The following is a 20328-nucleotide window of genomic DNA, read 5'->3' as shown; positions in this document are numbered from 1 at the left end:
AAATCCACCAATTGTCTAGATCTGGGGGATACACCCGCAGTACTCTTGGGTATGCTGCCTATTTCCGGCTCCATAATGCAATTAGAGTCTCCCCCTCTAATTGTATGACGAGCACCGAGTGCCATCAATTTGGAGAAGGTTTCCTTTATAAATTTGAAAGGATGCGCCGGGGGACAATACTGCTTTAAAATCCCATATTCCTCTCCATTTATAAGGGCTTTAATTAGTATATATCGCCCAGATTCATCTTTTATCTGACTTAGGATTTTGAAAGGGAGATACTTCCAAATAACTACTCCCCTACTTTTTGAGCTGAAGGAAGGAAAGAAGGCCTGATCAAATCCACCCCGTTTTAATTTCAAGTGTTCTTTATCCAATAAATGGGTCTCCTGTAGGAGAGCGAAATCAACCCTTTCTTTTTTGACGTTTGATAATATTTTCTTCCTTTTGATTGGAGAATTACTCCCCTTGACATTCCAGGTGCACCATTTAATTGAATGACTCACCATAATCGTCTAGGCAAGTCCGAGACCCCCCGGGAGGAGAAACACCATCCAAAACACCACGAGCATAGACCATAGAAACTTCACAAAGAGATTCTTTATTACACTCACACTAACATAATAAAAAATTATTTCTAAATAAAAAAAAAACATATTTAAATGGAGATTTTCCCTCTCATTACCTTTCCGAAAACCCATCATATCCTCTCCTGACCAGTGCCCCACCCTCGACCCAGGAACCCCATAATAAAGTGAAGAAAATTCAAGTGTATGCCCAAGCTAAAGTTAACAATGAGTACCCTCCCTACCCGCCCACACCAACACTTAGATATATTTGGTGATGTTAGTACCACGTATAAACATATAAAACTATAAAATTACAGTCTCAGCAGATAATAATTAATTATGATAATACAAAATAACAGGGGGAAAACAACCCAGCTTTAAAAGAAACAGAAAAAATAAGAAAACAGAGACCCCTCCTCACCTAAATCTACTAGGCCAACATCATTCACCACACGAGTTAACTCTTACGATTTATCCAAGAGGCCAAAAATTCCGTGGCCTTCTCCGGCGACCCGAAGTCATACACTGACCCTTCGTGGCTAAAACGTAGCATCGCTGGGTAGCGCAGGGGGTACTGTATGTTTAAATCCTTTAAACGCCCTCCTCTTTTGGACCAGAGATAAGGAAAAGTCCTCAATCAGCATAATCTTGGATCCTTTGTAAATCATGGCTTGGGGATCTTTCCCAAGATTTCTGGAAGCTTCCAGGAGCATCTGCTTCTCCAAAAAGCACTGCAGCCGGAACAGGACCGGGTGGGGGCGCTGGTCCAAGCCGGGCCTGTGTATTGCAACCCGGTGGGCCCATTCTCCCCAGACCTGGCCTGATCCAGCCTCCAGATTCAATAACTGTGGAAGCCACTGCTCCAGAAACGTTGTAAACTGGCCTTCCTCTTCCCATTCGGGAAGGCCCAGCAAACAAATATTTTCGACGACCTTGATTTTTGAGGTAGTTAATGTGATCTTCCAAGGCCCAGACTCGCTGGTCAATAGGTTCCAGACCCGACCCACGGCTGATTCTGCAGCAGCCTCGGAGGTCGCAGCCTTTAGCTCCGCCCCTCTGACTCAATGTTCGATTCTTTCAATATCTCGGTTGTGCTTCTGCAACGCGACCGAGAGCAACTCCCACCTGCTCCTGGACTCTTCGATGAAGGTGGCGATCTTCTCTTCAAGCTTAGAAATCACTGCAACAAGGCTCGCTACCATAGTTAAGTATCCTGGGGCAGCTGCAGACGCCTCTGCTGCAGCTGGGGAGGGGTTCCTATGTGCTGCGAGCTGCGGGCATTCTTTCCTTTAGTCATTTTAACGGGGCACTAAACTGCTCAAGTTTGGTGCAAAATAACTAGCTGTATTTAAATAAAACCTATTTAAATGATTTGGAAGGTGTGGTGGAGGCAGGCAGCCTACTTTGCCTGAGTCTTGGGCAGAGCACAACAGACTCAGACTTGCTGGGTCGCCGCCATCTTGGATTTCCTCCACCCAGATGCACCTTAAATGAATCTACCGTCCCTGCCTCTACTTCTGCTGGCAATGCATTCCAGACATCTAACACCCTCCGAGTAAAGTACTTTCCGTGTGCATCTCCAACATGATGTCCCAACTCCTGTACTCAGCATGTGAACAATGAAGGCAAGTGTGCGAAACACCTTCTTCACCCCCGTCTACCAGTGATGTAACTTTCAAGAACAATGAACCCGAACACCCCCAGGTCTCTGTTCTACAACACGACCCAGGCCCTAATATTACCTGTACAAGTCCTGCCCTCCTTTATTTTAGTAAAATGCAACCCCTCACTTATATCCATACCTCTCTCATACACACGCTCTCTCTCAGACATACACATACACCATCCTCTCAACACACTCACCCTCTCGCAAGCTCATTCTCCATCACAATCACACTTTATCAAGCATGCACACATGCAAAGACACACTCACTGATGCACAGTCTTATACACAAACTCACATACAAACACACTTTCCTGATGAAAGGCTTTTCCCCCGAAACGTTGATTTTTCTGCTCCTCGGATGCTGCCTGACTTGCTGCAACACCACATTCTTGATCCTAAACTTATTACCTTTTAGTTCTGGACTCCCCCATCCAAAGGAAAATACCATGTCTATTTACCCTATCCATGTCCCTCACGATGATATAAAAGTGTATAAGGTCACTCCTCAGACTCTGGCACACTACGGAAAACAGTCCCAGCTTATCCTTATGTCTCTCCTCACCCGGGTAACCATGACACATACCTGAGGTCGTAAAGTCTGCTCCCTCCCTGGATTCACTCCAGTTGCCACAAGTGAGCCTGCTCCACAATCATTAAGATCACGGCTGACCTGTCCATCATCTCATCTCCTCCTCCCTGCAGTCACAAGGAACCCCTTAATTCCCCTACCAGGCAAAAACCCACCTAACTGTGTATTGAATATACTTAATGAAGCTGCCTCTATTGCTTCCTTGGCCAGAGTATTCCATAGATTTTGATGGAAGCCCTTTTGCCCAAAACATCGATTTTCCTGCTCCTCGGATGCTGCCTGACTTGCTGTGCTTTTCCAGTACCACTCTAATCTAGACTGTTCCATAGATTCATGACCCTCGGGGAAAAGCAGTTCCTCTGCATCTCTGTCTGAAAGCTACTCCCTCTAACCTTGAGGCCTAGTCTCACCCACCAGCAGAAATGACCGGACAGAGTAGTGCAATGGCATTGGGAAGATGTTTCCACTGGTAGGAGAGACAAGGACCAGAAGGCACAGCTTTAAGAATAAAGGGAAGACCTTGAGGAACAGAGATAAGCGATGTCGCCTTTTCTGCCGACAGCGAGGAGCATGGACACCAGCGGGCATGCATGCTGTTGTTCACACCAAGGAGCAGACACAATATGCTCTGTGGCGATGGTGTTATTGTCAGATTTTAAGTGTTCAAATGCCAAGGGGAGAAATAAAGAGTAGAGCCACAGTTCTTTTTCCTCATGTGGTTCAACATTTCATGGCTTTTGCATTTTGTCTGGCTGCTCAACTATTTTTTTCATGTCTTTTCGTCAGTGTAGGGTTGAGGTTCACAACAAGAGGTTAGAGGTTGAGGACAGAACGATATTAAAGGTATCTAAGTCGCCACGTTTCCATGCAGAGGGTGGTGCACGTATGGAATGAACTGCCAGAGGAAGTAGTGGAAGCCGGTATAATTACAGCACTTAAAACACATCTGGATGGGTATATGAATAGGAAGGATTTAGAGGGATATGAGCCAAGTGTTGGCAAATGGGACTAGATCAATTTAGGATATCTGGTTGGCATGGACAGGTTGGACCAAATGGGTGTTTCCGTGCTGTGCATCCATGACTTTAAATAATAAAGTCTACTTTTCCAAATAACAAACTATATCCATGTTAACAAGGCTTAGTGCACAACATGCTTTACTAACCATTCTCAACAGGTCCTGCCCCTTCAATGACTGAGGAACATATACATGCTGGTGCATAATCTCCTTCACTAGTATTTACACACTACCCTCAGCAATTGCACAAGTAACAGCAAAGAGCAAACAGCACAAGGATTAAACACACAGTGAGGGGGAAACAGCACAAGGATTAAAACAAACAGTGAGGGCAAACAGCACAAGGATTAAACACACAGTGAGGGGGAAACAGCACAAGGATTAAACACACAGTGAGGGGTAAACAGCACAAGGATTAAACAAACAGTGAGGGGTAAACAGCACAAGCGCCAGTAAAAGCAGATGGAAAGTGAGTGTAAAATGTCACTATGACAGGACAGGCCCCACATTCCTTCCCCTCCGTCCCCCCACAACCTGCCTCACCTTTCACCTCCCGGGCCCAGTACCTTCCAGGTGGCCCCATAGTTGACACAGGGGCCGCCCCACGACCAGTAGAACTCCACCACCCAGGCGGCCGACGAGTTCCCAAGCAGGCCCTTAACCCCATCCGCCTCCAGAATGCTCACCGGCTCCTGCCTGCTGTACAGCCGGCCGGTGTGGCCGTGACACAGCAGCTGCGCCAGGAAGGCGGCGGTGCCCAGTGACGGGTGTCTGCCCCGGGCCGCGCGGCGCCATTTTCCTAACGGCCGCCCTCCCGCCGCTTCCCCGCTCGAGCGACTTCTCCTCCCAACCGCCTTCGCCCCCGCGTGACGTCTGCACGGGGGGATGGGCGGGGCCGGGGGAGCCTCACCGTCACCCAGCAACAGTCACCTCGCGCTACAACTGCTCATTCACAAAAACAAACTCTCCTGTCTCGCTCTGCAGCTGCAGGGGGGACACTGCCACGTTTCCAGGAGCCCTGTCTACATTGGGAAAGCTCACGGCTCAACTTAAACAGATATTCCGACATCATATCCAAAGGGGGAAATCTGCATTTTAAAGGGACATGAATATTTGCGGAAATACCCCGTTAAAATGAAGAGATGTAGGTGGACGAGATTACATTTCAAAGGGATGTGGGCACATTCAAAGGGATATCTTCATATGTAAAGTGACGCAGTTATATCTAAATGAATCTACATTTCGAAGAGACGTTGCCCTATTTATAAGTAGAAACAATAGGTGTGAATTCTGTCTGTGTCCCACTGTTGAGTCAGACTGACATTTTTTTTAGAAAAGCTCTGCATTTAAATTACATTCTTGAGAAGGTAATTTATAGATTCGGGTGTAGTTTAGGGAGAATTGGCCGTGCTAAGTTACCCATAGTGACCAGGGATGTACAGGTTAGGGTGGCATGGCCATGGGAAATACGCAGTAAGGGGTTGGGTATGGCTGGGATACTGTTCAGAGGGCCATAGAGGAATAGATGGGCTGAATGGCCTGCATCCACATTGTTGGGATTGTATGACCCTCCCCATAAAGTATCCATTTTATCTATATCTATCCTGTCAAGCCCCTTTCAGAATTCTACTGGTTTCAGTAAACGTATGCAGCACAGAAACAGACCCTTCGGTCCAATTCATCCATGCCGACCAGGATTCCAAACTAAAGCAGTCCCACTTGCCTGCATTTGGCCCATAATCCCTCTCAACCTTTCTATTCATGTACCCATCCAAATGCTGTTTAACGTTGTAAATGTGCCGGCAACTACCACATCCTCAATAAGTTCATTCCACATACAAAGCCACCCTCTTTCAAAATGTTGCCCCTCCGGTTCCTTTTAAATCTCTCTCCTCACCTTAAGTAATATGCCCCCAAGTTTTGAGCGCCCTGATGCTAAGCAAGAGCCCTTTGCTATTCAGCCCCCCTCCACTCCTCATTTTATCAATCTTAATGATGTCACCCCCCCCCACCTCCTCTCCTTCAGTGAATAAAGTCCCAGCCTCTCCTTATAACTCAAACCCTCCAGTCCTGGCAACGTCCCGGTAAATCTTTACCGAACCCTCTGTGATAAGAATACTTCCGATTACAGGGCCATCAGAACTGCACTGAGTACTCTGAAAGTGGCCTCACCAATATCCTATACAACTTCAACATGATGTCCCAACCCCTGTACTCAATGGTGTGAACAATGAATGCTATGCTGCTAAATGCCTTCTGAACTACCCTGTCTATCAGTGATGCAACTTCTCACGAACTATGTACCTGAACACCACTCCCCCATGTCTGTCTGTTCTATAACATGACCCAGGGCCTTACCATTATCTGGACAAGTCCTGCCCTTGCTTGTTTTAGCAAAATGCAACCCCTTCCTTGTATTAATAACTCTCTCACAAATGCTCCCCCTCAGACACACACACACACACACACCCAATACTCTCTCAGGCTTATACTCCATCACACTCACACTTTACCAAGCATGTACACACTCTCACGCACAAACTCACATGCACCCACACACAATTCTATGGGGTGAATTTGTATTGGCAGAATTATATTTGCAGATGTATTCAATTTTGCTCAAAAAGCACACAATTTCCAGGCAGTCAATCCATGTAATATTTTATGAATTTGGAAATAGAACCAGTCTGACTCAAGATTGGAATACTGTCAAACTCAATTCTCAGGAAGAAAGTGAGGACTGCAGATGCTGGAGATCAGAGCTGAAAAGGTGTTGCTGGAAAAGCGCAGCAGGTCAGACAGCATCCAAGTAGCAGTAGAATCGACGTTTCGGACATGAGCCCTTCTTCAGCCCTTTCCTGAAGAAGGGCTCATTCCCGAAACATCGATTCTCCTGCTCCTTGGATGCTGCCTGACCTGCTGTGCTTTTCCAGCAACACATTTTCAGACTCAATTCTCACACCTTTAAATGCATTGTCTGAGCTGAGATGTCATCTTTTTTATAAAACCTAAAGTCATCTCAAGAATGTGACTTAAAAGATGTTCTGGCAGTTACACATTAATGAACCAAAACCTACACCCATTCGAAGAGATGAAAGACTTGACAGCAATCTAGGCTTGTTCAATATATTCCATCAGTTGCATGATACTGATCTTTTGATATACATTCTGTGTCTTACAATGCGGCTCCACAGCTACCCGATGAAGGAGCAGCACTCAGAAAGCTCGTGCTTCCAAATAAACCTGTTGGACAATAACCTGGTATTGGGTGATTTCTTTTTAACTTTATCAACCCAGACTAATACCGACACCTCCACATCATTTCTAGTGAACACAGCCCACACCTCCTGGTGCTGTCAGTAAACTTTACAATGCTGATGAAACAACACAGTACCTGAAAGGTTTACATTTTCTCACGATACTAGCTTCTCATTCACTGCTCCATCTGATACATGACATTGGAAACTCAGTGCAGGAGGCTGAAACGAAGGAGCAGCTTTAAACTAAAAACCTCTTGGAGCTCAAAGCTTTCAATGAGAGTCTGAGCCCGGCGGTAAGTTCAGGTAACCTTTATTGTGACTCAACTTAGTTACATCTTCAGATTCCCCCCTGCAAAAAGGCATAGACAAAGTAGCTGCTTTTTAAACAGCTCAAGATCAAAGCCCACACACACCCCACTGTCTTTACTATTGGGCAGCACCAGGTTGTAATTGGATCCTTGTTACAGCCATAATCCGGAGGAAGTATTGCCTCACTCAGCAATTTCAACCCATACCCTGTATCCTGGTAAGTTTCTCCCTGCTCATTTGCCAGTGGGGAGAGGGCAGTGTAGAGTCAACCAAACTGCTGTGGGTCTGGAGTCATGTGCAGGCCAGACCGAGTGAAGGATGCAGGTGGAACGACTGAATGAATACTCTCCCACAATGGCGGTTCCCTTTCCTAACAAGGGAGAGAGTGAATCAGATGGGGGCTTTCTCCCCCACACCACCCACTCCCCCTGCCATCTTTCGTGGTGGGATTCAAACCCGGGAGTCCCCGGAACCGGATTGATAGTCCAATCGATAATGGCACTTGACCGTTACTCCTTCAATCCCCCTGCGATGGCACGTGAACTCGCTGGTGCTTCCGCAGGTGGGAGGAGCGGGTGAAGCCCTTCCCGCACTGAGAGCAGGTGAACGGGCTCTCCCCGGTGTGGACCCGCTGGTGCCTCAGCAGGGTGGAAGATGTGCTGAAGGCCTTCCCACACTCGGGGCAGCTGAAGGGCCTTTCCCCCGTGTGGACCCACTGGTGGGTCAGCAGGTTGGAGACCTGAGTAAAGGCCTTCCCGCACTCGGGGCAGCTGAAGGGCCTCTCCCCCGTGTGGACCCGCTGGTGGGTCAGCAGGGGGGAGACCCGAGTAAAGGCCTTCCCGCACTCAGGTCAGTTGAAGAGCCTCTCCCCCGTGTGGATCCGCTGGTGGGTCTGGAGGCTGGAGTAATTGCTGAAGGCTTTCCAGCACTCAGAGCAGCTGAAGGGCCTCTCCCCGTGTGGACCCGCTGGTGGGCCAACAGGGCAGAGAAAAACATGAAGGCCTTCCCACAATCGGGACAGCTGAAGGGCCTTTCCCCTGTGTGGTCCTGCTGGTGGGCCAGCAGGTGGGAGGAATGTCTGAAGGCCTTCCCGCAGACAGGGCAGGGGAATGGCCTCTCCCCGGTGTGACTGCGCCGATGAGTCTCCAGGGCAGACGGGAAACAGAAGCCTTTCCCACAGTCGCCACACTTCCACGGTTTCTCCACGGGGCGGGATTCCTCAGGTTTCTCCATGGATGATGCTTCAGCCGCACACAATCAAATTTCCAGCCCCTTCCTGTCGTGAATTCCTCTTTCCAGGTCGTATAGCTGCTACACGCTCCACGCACAGTGCGCTGCAACAGTGGGGTCTCTCGTCCAGTCCCAGTGATGCTGAAAACATACTCACTCAGTCAGGAACCAAAAAGCTTTGATCCCTCTCAGAAATCAGTCGAAAATCGTTGCGGTCCTGGTGGACTGAAAGACTGTCAGACATTCACGGCGAAGTGAGGATCGCAAATGCTGGAGAGTCAGTCGAAAAATGTGGCACTGGAAAAGCACAGGGATGTCAGACAGCATCCGAGGAGCAGGAGGGTCAATGTTTTGGGCATAAGCCCTTCATCTGTTGATTGAGAAACTTCCGCCATCAGATCTTCAAATACGCTGTAAAAAGAGATTACAAAAGTCATCACTGCCAGTGCAGGGTAGAAATTCTGAACAAGGAATTCTACTTTCTGCCGAATATTCTTTTCTTTTATTATTCCACAAAATTGAAAGCACCATCCCACTCTCTCTCCCCCTCTGTTCTCACTCCGCTCTAACCAATTCCCCGGAAGGTGCTGATTCAGGATCTTACAGGGGCAGAAAAGCAAAAACATCAAGACTGACATCTCTCTGAATTTTGGATACCACCACCTGAAAGTTAATATCTTTCACAACACTGGGATCCTGCCGAGAGTGAGCAGGTCTGATTTTGGGAAGCAAACACAATGTGTGTCAATTCAGGGTGAACCTGCCACGCAGCTTCTTTAGGAACAACCAGACACAAAATGGTTAACATCCCCGGGAAGGGGAAGCAAAATGACACCAGAGAGAAATTGAATATACTGACATGGCAAACATTAGTGGAAAGCCAGAGTCATAGAGGTATACAGTACAGAAACAGACCCTTCGGTCCAACTCGTCTGTACCGATCAGATATCGTAAATCAATCTGGAACCGTTTGCTCATACGTGGCCCATAGCTGGGGTCATCCCCACCCCCCTGTCCTGAGACCTTGATGCCTCCAAGCTGACCTTCAAAGGTTTGGTTTTTCCCTCCATTCTTTCCCGGTTGTCTTTTGTAAGTTTTGAAAACTTTCCCAATCCTCTGAGTATAGGATTTGGGAAGTTGTGTTGTCGCAGTACAGGACATTGGTTAGGCCACATTTGGAACATTGCGCACAATTCTGGTTTCCTTCCTATCAGTAAGATGTTGTGAAACTTGAAAGGGCTCAGAAACATTTACAAGGATATTGCCAGGGTTGGAGGATTTGAGCTAAAGGGAGGCTAGGGCTGTTTTCCCTGGAGCGTTGGAGGCTAAAGGGTGACCTTATAGAGGTTTATAAAATCATGAAGCGCATGGATAGGATAAATAGGCAAAATCTTTTCCCTGCTTTGGGGGGAGGGGGAGGTCCAGAACAAGAGAGCACAGGTTTAAGGTGAGGGCGGAAAAAAACCCAAAAGAGATCTGAGGGGCAACCTTTTCACACAGAGGGTAGTAAATGTATAGAATGAGCTGCAGGAGGAAGTGGTGGAGGCTGGTCCAAATACAACATTCAAAAGGCAGCTGGATGGGTACATGAATGGGTAGGGTTTAGAGGGATATGGGCCAAGTGCTGGTAAATAGGATAGATTAATTTCAGATATCTAGTCAGCATGGACGAGATGGACTGTTTCTGTACTGTACAGCTCTATGGCCATCTACTTCATTTTGAAATTTTTGCACTACCACTTGGAACACCCTGTTAGGGTTCAGAGAGTGCCAGGTCCTGACATCTCCTTCCTCACGTCTCCGGTGTATTTTAAATCAATAGTACCATTTGTACGTTACTGGGTTAGTACTTTAAACACAGACACATACAATATAATCAGAATTTCTATTCAGTACAGACAGGGATGACTTGTTTCAAGTTTGCTAACAGGGTATCAGAAGGGGAGGATCTGCAGACAGAAATCTTGGAAGAAATTCCATAACAAGATCTGACAGGGTCACTCAATATCATTGGGGGGGTTGAGTCTGGAAAGAGAAATCCATTCGACCTGCTTCAAAAGGTACTGGACATCAGTGTGAGCAGAGAAGCATTCAGAGAGGAACACACCAGTGAACTGAGCTTTAACTGTTTACACAGAATGAGTGTATGTGTCCCAGTGAACTGACTTTGGAAAAGAGCTTTCACCAGTTACACAGACTGAGAGGGGGGCTGGGGCATTTATTTTACCCTGGAGCATCAGAGCCTGTGGGGTGACCTTAGAGAGGTTTATAAAATCGTGAGGGGCATAGATAGGGCAAATAGCCTAGGTCTTTACCAGCCAGTGTGGGGGAGTCAAAAACCAGAAGGCATAGATTTAAGGTGAGAAGGGAAAGATTTAAAAGGAGCCTAAGGGACAACTTTTCATGCAGAGGGTTGTGCATGTATGGAATGAACTGCCAGAGGAAGTGGTGGAGGTGGGTACAATTGCAATGTTTTCGAGGCATTTGGTTGGGTATATGAATAGGAAGGGTTTGGAGGGATATGGGCCGGGTGCAGCCAGGGGGGATAAGATTGGGTTGGAATATCTGGTCAGCATGGATGAGTTGGGCCGAAGGGTCTGTTTCCGTGCTGTACAGCTTTATGACTCTATGACTAGCACTCGGAGCATGGCTCCTTCATCAGTAATTGTGGAGAATAAAATCATAAGGCACAGAATGGATGGAAAAACATTACAGTGCACTGAAATGATAGGTAGAAAAACACTGGATTGTTAAGTCTTTCATCGTTTAGTATGGGCTGCTCATATCATTCATTTGTAAATCCCAGAATTTCCTGAAAGACATCTTCTTGAGATAACTCAAGGTTTTATAACAAAACGTGACATCTCAGATCTGACAATGCATTAAAGGTGTGAATTCAGAGTCTGTCTGTATCCCAATCTTGAGTCAGACTGGTTCTATTTCCAAAGTGGAACTTACAAAATATTACATGGATTGAACAGCCTGCAGATTGTGCATTTTTGAGAAAAATAGAATGTCTCTGCAAATATAATTCTGCAAATACAAATTCACCCCCATGGATGTATGTGTGTGAATGAGACAGAGAAAAGTCTATTTTGTGCTGTATATCCCTATGTCTACTTGATAACAGATGCTTTATTTCTGTTGGTGTAAATATTGTTGTAAATCATAGCGGGGTATGAATAGTTAGATGTTAGGGTGAGAGAATGCCTCAAGAGGGGCACTATAAGAATCCTGGGAGAGCCCTATTTCTGGTTTACTTCCTCATGAACAAACATTAAGCATGAGCATTTATTTATTTCTAATTTTGTTCTGTTTCTCTTGTTTGATTCCCAGCTAGGACTACACTCTGTGTCTGGATGGTTGACAGGCTGAGAGATTGTGGCTTGAGTCTTGAATAACTGAATGTTTTATTGTTCCAGAAGGTGTGGGGGTGGGGATCAAGGCTTCAGCAGAAATCCAGCAGAGCAGAGAACAGACCAATATCTTACTCTGTGGGAAACTGAAATCCGAGCTGATCGTGGCTGATATATCCATTGGCTCAGCTCTTCCTCCCTGCATTATCCCAACTACCCTTAATTCCCTGACCATGAAAACCCATCCAATTGTGTCTTGAATATACTTAATGAAGATGCCTCTACTGATTCCTTTGGCAGAGAACTCCATAGATTGACTACTCTCAAGGAAAAGCAGTTCCTCCTCATCTGTCCTAAATGGCACGGTGGCACAATGAGTAGCACTGCTGCCTCACAGCGCCAGTGACCCGGGTTCAATTCCTGCCTCGGGCAACTGTCTGTGCGGGTTTCCTCCGGGTGCTCTGGTTTCCTCCCACAGTCCAAAGATGTGCGGGTTAGGTGAATTGGCCATGCTAAATTGCCTGTAGTGTCAGGTGTAGGGGAGTGGATCTGGGTGGGTTGCTCTTCTGAGGGTTGGTGAGGTCTTGTTGGAGTAGTGCATCCACCACTACCACTGGACATTCATTCCATATATGAACCACTCTCTGTTTATGAAAACCTTTTCCCGAATTGGTCCACGCCGTGCAGTCATTTGCAGCAACCGAAAGGAAAGGGAAGAAAAAAGATTGAATCCAAGAATGAAAAAAAAGGAAAAGGAGTTGAGAAGAGAGTGCCATACTCACAGATGGTTGACAGAGTAGGGAGGTTGCAGTCTGGAACAAACTCACTCTCCATTCAGAGACAGAGCAGCAGCTTCCGAAGCTCGTGTTCCAACTTCTGCAGTCAGACAATAGGAAGGCACTGATTGGCAGGAGGACCAGTCACCTTCCGGTCCTCCAAGACTTCCGATTGGCCCACCAAAAGAAAGTCGCGAGGCGGGCTTTGCGTGCAGTGAGGAGCATGCGCAGTTTCATCCAGACGCTGGCGAGCATGCGCAGTCTGCTCTCTGGCGATGCTGTTGTTCCTGACAGAATTGAAGTGTCTGAATGCCAAGAGAAGTTAAAAAAGGGAGATCCACCCTTTCTTCCCCCTGTGATTCCTACCTTTCCTACACGCTCCATGACTTTATAAATCGAAATAAGGTCACCCGACAACTTGTGGTCGTCGATAGGGCGAACAGAAGTGTACTCAGTCCTCTCCACGTGGTCTCACCAATATCCTGTACAACCTCAACGTGATGTCCCAACTCCTGCACTGAACGGGGTGAACAATGAAGGCAAGTGTGCTAAACGCCTCTTTCACAACCCTGTCTACCAATGATGCAACTTCCAAAGAACTATGTCCCCGATTTGGAGATGCCAATGTTGGACTGGGGTGTACGAAGTTAAAATTCACACCACACCAGGTGATACTCCAACAGGCTCATTTGTAAGCATTAGCTTCTGGAGCGTTGCTCCTTCATCAGGTGATTGTGTCTTATGTTCCTGCTCCACAAACACCCCATGAAGGAGCAGCTTGTGCTTCCAAATAAACCAGTTGGACGATAACCTGGTGTTGAGAAATGTTTAACTTTATGTACCTGAACCCCTCCCCCACCATGTCTCTCTGTTCTCCAACATAAAGCAGGGCCCAACCATTAACTGGACAAGTTCTGTCCTTGTTTTAGCAAAATGCAACGTCTTCCCTTCATCTGTCACGCTCTCTCGGACACTCTCACACACACCCTAACACTCACACCGTCTCACAAGCTTATACTCCATCAAACACACACTTCATTAGCATGCATGCACAAACTCACATGCACGCACACTCTCGTGCGCACACAGTCTCACATAAGTCTATGGGGTGAATTTGCATTTGCAGAATTATATTTGCAGATATATTCAATTTTGCTCAAAAGCCACACACACTGCACGTAATATTTTATAATCCATGTAATATTTTATAAATTCCCACTTTGGTTAATAGAACAAATCGGATTCAAGATTGGGATACAGACTCGAACATCACACCTTTTATGCAGTATCTGAGCTGAGATGTCACCTATTTTTATAAAACCTTAAACCATCTCGACAAGGTGAATTAAAAGTAATTCTGGGGTTTACATATTAATGAACTAAAACCTGCAACCAATGGTAAAAGATGAAAGACTAATCCGCAATCTAGATTTATTCAATATCTTATCAGTTGCATGACATCGTCAGCTTTTGCTATAAATTCTGTGTCTTATGATTCTGCTCCACAGCTACCTGATGAAGGAGCAGCGCTCCAAAAGCCAGTGCTTCCAAATAAACCATTTGGAAGATAACCTGGTGTTGTGTGATTTTTAACTTTATCCACCCCAGTCCAACACCGGCACCTCCGCATCGTTTCCAGTGGACACAACCACACCTCCCAGTGCTGCCAGGAAACTGTACAATGACAATGGGATGATGTAGTACCTGCACTCCTGAAAAATTCACAATTTCTAACAATACTGGCTACTCATTCACTGCTGCAACTGATACACAACATTGGAAACATCGTCCAGGAAGCTGTCAGAAATGAGCACAACAGGTCAGGCAGCATCTGAGGAGCAGGAAAATCAATATTGCCCGAAATGTCGATTTTCCTGCTCCTCGGATGCTGCCTGACCTGCTGTGCTTTGCCAGCACCACTCATCTTGACTCTGATCTCCAGCATCAGCAGTTCTCACTTTCACCTGTACGAAACGTGCAGTTTTAAAACAAAAATCTGTTGCAATTCAAAGCTCTCAATGAGAGTCTGAGCTCGGCGTGAAGTTCAGGTAATCTTTATTGCAACCCAACTTTGTTACAGCTTCAGAATCTCCCAGCAGAAAGGCATAGAAAAAGTAGCAATGTTTTAAAAACAGCCCACAGTCAAAGTGCACACACTCCCTCCAACCCCTCACTTTCTTCATTATTGGTCTCCACCAAGTTGCCCTTTGTAATTGGATCCTTGGTACATCCTTAACCCGGAGAAAGTATTGCCTCACTCAGCTTTTTCAACCCTTATCCTGTATCCAAGTAAGTTGGATGGGCAGTTCAGAGTCAACCATACTGCTGTGGGTCTGGAGTCACGTGTAGGCCAGACCGGGTAAAGGATGCAGCTGGGACGACTGAGTGAATCCTCTCCCACAACGACAGTTTATTTCCCTAAAAAAGAACTGAGTGAATCAGGTGGGGGTTTTCTTCCACCCCGACCTCACCGACAATGGTTTCACCGTTAGATTCTGAACTCCAGATTTCTGACTAAATTCCAATTCCACCATCTACCGCGATGGGAATCGAACCCGGGAGTCCCCGGAACCGAGTTGATAGTCCAGTCGATAATGGCACTCGGCCATCATTCCTTCAATACCCCTGCGATGGCACACGAACTCGCTGGTGGCTCCCCAGGTAGGAGGAGCGTGTGAAGGCGTTCCCGCACTCGAGGCAGCTGAAGGGCCTCTCCCCCGTGTGGACCCGCCGGTGGGTCTGGAGGTTGGAGGCCTGGGAAAAGGCCTTTCCACACTAGTGGCAGCTGAAGGGCCTCTCCCCCATGTGGACCCGCTGGTGGGTGTGGAGGTTGGTGGAATCACTGAAGCCCTTCCCACAGACAGGGCAGGGGAATCGCCTCTCCAAAGTGTGGCTGTGCCAATGAGTCTCCAGGGCAGATGGGAAATGGAAGCCTTTTTTGCAGTTGCCACACTTCCACGGTTTCACCACAGGGTGGGATTCCTCTGGTTTCTCCATGGCCGGAGCGTCAGCCACACACAAACGTGTGCAGAGCCTATCCCCACCGTGAATTCCTCTTTCCAGGCCATATAACTGCTTCAGGCTCCACACTCAGTGCACTGCAACGGTAGGGTCTCTCATCCAGTCCCACTGATGCTGAAAACGTCCCCAAACAGGAACCAAAACGCTTTGCTCCTTCTCACAGAATCATAGTTGAAAACTGTTGCAATCCCGATGGATTGAGTGACTGTCAAAGTGAGGACTGCAGACACTGGAGAGTCAGATTTGAAAAGTGCAGTGCTGGAAAAGCACAGCAGGTCAGGCAGCATCTGAGGAACAGGAGAGTCAACAGTTTGGGCATAAGGCCTTCATCTGTTGGTTTTGAAACTTCCGTCTTCAGATCTTCAAATACTCTGTAAAGAGAGATTACAAAAGCCATCACTGTCAGTGCAGGGTAGAAATTCTGAACAAGGAATTCTACTTTCTGTGGAATATTCTTTTCTTTTGTTATTCCACAAAATTGAAAGCACCATCCCACTCTCCCTTCCCCTCTGTTCTCACTCTGCTCTAACTAATTCCCTGAAGGTGCTGATTCAGGATCTTAAAGGGGCAGAAAAGCAAAAACCTAAAGACTGACATCTCTCTGCATTTTGGATAACTCCACAACACTGGGATACAGTTGGCAGTGAGCAGGTCTGATTCTGGGAAGCAAACATAAGTGTGTCAATTCATGGGGTAACCTGCAATGCAGCTATTTGTGGAACAAAATGGTTAACGTCCCCAGGAAGGTGGGAGCAAATTGAGACATCAAGGCATTAACACCGACATACGTCAGTGAAACTCTTCTGCTCCCAGTCAGGGCAAAACATCTTTGAAAGCTGCTCTGAAAGTCCAGCCTTCACAACCACACTTCTGCTTTCACCAAAGATAATTAGAGTCATACAGCACGGAAACAGACCCTTAGGCCCAACTTGTCCGAGCTGACCAGGTATCGTAAATTAATCTAGTCACATTTGCCATCACTTGGCCCCTATATGGGCCGGGTGCTGGCAGCTGGGACTACATTGGGTTGGCTATCTGTTCGGCAAGAATGAGTTGGACAAAAGGGTCTGTTTCCGTGCTGTACATCTCTGTGACTCCAGTCGCATTTGCCATCACTTGGTCCCGATCCACTAAACCCTTCGTATTCATACACCTATCCACATGCCTTTTAACTGTTGGAATTGTACCAGACCCCACCACCTCGTCTGGCAGCTCATTCCATAACTGCACCACCCTCTCCATCAAAAACGTTGCCCCTGAGATCTCTTTTACATCTCCCCCACGCCCACCCCCCTCCCCGGGCACTATGGGTAATTTAGAACCGCCAATCCACCCTAACCTGCACATCCCTATACACTATGGATAATTTAGCATAGCAAATCCCCCCTAAAATGGATAAAGTTACAAATCATACAACACCAGGTTGGAGACCAATAGGTTTCTTTTAAAACACTAGCATTTGGAGCACTGCTCCTTCATTAGGTGGTTGTGGAGAATAAGGTCATAAGACATAGAATTTATGGAAAAACATGACAGTGATCTGCCACTGAAATGACAGTGTCCATGTCATTGAAATGACATGTTGAACAAACCTGGATTGTTCAGTCTTTCATCTTTTCGATTGGGTCATTAACATGCAAATCCCAGAACTACCTGTAAGGCACCTTCTCAAGAGAATTTAAAGTTTTATAACAAAAAGTGACATTTCAGCCCAGCTCTGAAAATATAATTCTGCAAACATACACAAACAAGTCCACGGGAGTGAATGTGTGTGTGTGGTGTGTGCGCGCATGAGAGAGAGAAAATGTCTATATCCATCCTGTATGTCTCTGTCTATTTGAGAACAGATGCCTTACTTCTGTTGGGGTAAGTATTGTTGTAAATCATAGCTGGGTACTAATAGTTAGATATAAGGGGGAAGAGAATTCCTCAAATAGGGCAGTATAAGAATCCTGGGAGAGCCCTATTTCTGGTTTACTTCCTAATGAACAAACATTAAACACAAGCACCTATTTATTTCAAATTTGGTATCATTTTTCTTGTGTGATTCCCTGCTGTGACTACACTGTGCCTGGATGGTTGACAGGCTGGGAGATTGTGAGCTGGGACTTGATTGACTGAATGTTTTATTGTTCCAGAAGGTGCAGAAGGGAACAGGGAGATCAACAGAGGACAGAGAAATCAGGACCTGAAATCTGAGCTGACACCAGACTACCCTGTGATCAGTGCTTTGATTAGCAGTGCCAACCCTCCACCTTTACCTAGCTTCCTATTTGAGGACACCCTCAATATTCAGGATCCAATCCTTGTCATCCTGAAGCCATGTCTCTGTAGGGAGTGTCAGATCGCAATTATTCACTTCAATATGTGTAGTCAATTCATTCACTTTTGTCACAACGCAGCACACATACAGACACACCATTTTTAGTTTCAATTTTTGTGACGTTTGGTATCCAGTTTTGATCGCTAGTACATTTACTGTCCTTGTCCCTCTCTATCATTCTCTTATGTTCATTTTCCACATCACAACATTACTCACTGGCCTTGATTTGGATTGGCCATGCTAAATTGCCCAGAATGTCCAGGGATGTGCAGGTTAGGTGGGTTAGCCATGGGAAATGCAGGGTTAAAGTTTCAGAGTAATAGAAGTAGGAGTAGGCTATTTGGCCCATCCAGCCTGCTCCACCATGCATTAAGATTATGGCTGATCTATCCATTGTCTCAGCTCCTCCTCCCTGCATTGTCCCAACTACCCTTCATTCCCCTATCATGCAAAAACCCATCCAACTGTGTCTTGAATATACTTAATGAAGCTGCCTCTACTGCTTCCTTGGACAGAGAATTCCATAGATTCACAACATTCCAGGAAAAGCAGTTCCTCCTCATCTCTGTCCTAAATTTACTCCTCCTAATCTTGAGCCTGGTTTCATTCACCAGCAGAAATGACTGGATAGGGTAAAGTTTCATCCCCACAGTGCAATGAATTCCCATTTTCTACCAAAACCTCAGATGTACTCACTCACTCAGTTGCTGTCTCACAAATGCAAGATTTCATTGTAACTTCTGCTCCCATTAAGGGCAAAACATCTTTGAAAGCTGCTCTGAAACCCCAGCCTTCACAATCACACTTCTGCTTTCATCGAAGAAGATTAGAGTCATACAGCACGGAAACAGGCCCTTTGGTGTGTGGGGGGGAGGAACCTAATTGAAACAAGGAATACTGAACAGCCTGGACAGAGTGGAATTTGGAAAAGGTGTTTCCATTGGTTGGAGGGATTAGAACCAGTGGGCACAGCCTTAGAGTAAAGGGAAGACCTTTCAGAATGGAGGTAAGGAGAAACCTCTTCAGCCAGAGAGTGGTGAATCTATGGAATTCACTGCCACAGAAGGCTGTGGAGGCCAGGTCACTGAGGATATTTAAGATTGAGATGGAGACGTTCTTGAGGTGACCTGACAGAGGTTTATAAAATCAAGTGGGGCAGAGATGAGGTGACCGCTGGGTATCCTTTCCCTAAGGTGGGGGTGGGGGTTTCAAGATTAGGCAGCAAATTTGAAGGTGAGTGGAGAAAAGATTTTAAAAAGGCAGTGGGGGGCACTTTTCTTTTTACACAGAGTGGTTTGTACGTGGAATGAATGTGGATGCAGGTTGAGTAACAACATTGAAAAGACATTTGGATAAGTATATGAATAGGAAAGGTTCGGAGGAATATGTGCCAATCACAGGTAGGTGGAATTAGTTTAGTTTGTGAATATAGTCGGCCTTAGACTAGTTTGACTAAAGGGTCTGGTTCTGTTGGTGTCTGACTCTGTAACTGTTCTATACTGGTGTTAAATCATTTACTTGCCTTCCCCCAGAAACATCCCCTTCTTTGATGTTCAAAAATCAGATGAACTCAGCCTTGAATAATGTTCAATGACCCCCTAACGCAGGAAGACATCCCCACTTCTGAACTCAATTCCTCTTGTTAATATACCCCTTGCCTTGCTGATTGCTTGCTGCACCTGTCCAGGCAAAAGTGAGGACTGTAGATGCTGGAAATCAGAGTCGAGATTAGAGTGATGCTGGAAAAGCACAGCCGATCAGGCAGCATCTGAGGAACAGGAAAAATCGACATTTCAGGCAAAAGCTCTTCACCTGCACCTGTCTGACAACTGGCAGTGACTGGTGTAGAAGGATGCAGAGGCCCCTTTACACATCCACACATCATTCCTGATGAAGGACTCGGGATCGAAATGTCGACTCTCCTGGTCCTCGGATGCTGCCTGACCTACTGCCTTTTTCCAGCCCCACACTTTGACTCTAATCTCCAGCATCTGCAGTTCTCACTTGTTCCACATCCCAATATATCACCATTTAAACAATACATCTCCTTTCTGCTTTTTTTTCACAGCAATGGCTACAACATCACATTGAGATACTGCATTTGCCACATGTTTGTAAATTGTGGTCTTCTCTACATTGGGAAGACCGAGCGTAAACTTGGGGAACAGATTGGCGAGCATCACAGCTGGGTCTGCAGAGGCTGACCAGACC

At 46.4% G+C, this 20328-nt stretch overlaps 2 protein-coding genes and 1 pseudogene across 2 annotated transcripts in view; 1 reads left to right on the top strand and 2 right to left on the bottom strand.

Moving 5' to 3' along the window:
• LOC148143411 (uncharacterized) overlaps nt 1–4648 on the bottom strand; it is a 35652-nt gene extending 31004 nt beyond the window's left edge. Inside the window, exon 1 of the mRNA XM_087974185.1 lies at nt 4386–4648. The gene's annotated coding sequence lies outside the window, so the exon portion shown is untranslated. The remainder of the gene's footprint in view (nt 1–4385) is intronic.
• Nucleotides 1–20328, top strand: part of LOC148143409 (uncharacterized) — a 204486-nt gene that overhangs the window by 96375 nt on the left and 87783 nt on the right.
• On the bottom strand, nt 7396–8798 carry LOC148143410 (uncharacterized; annotated as a pseudogene).

This window comes from Chiloscyllium plagiosum, unplaced genomic scaffold (assembly GCF_037043375.1).
Source record: "Chiloscyllium plagiosum isolate Xiang-an unplaced genomic scaffold, Cpla_swu_hap1 HiC_scaffold_27, whole genome shotgun sequence".
In the NCBI taxonomy this organism is placed as follows: Eukaryota; Metazoa; Chordata; class Chondrichthyes; order Orectolobiformes; family Hemiscylliidae; genus Chiloscyllium; species Chiloscyllium plagiosum.
This window is presented reverse-complemented; position numbering and strand designations above follow the sequence as displayed.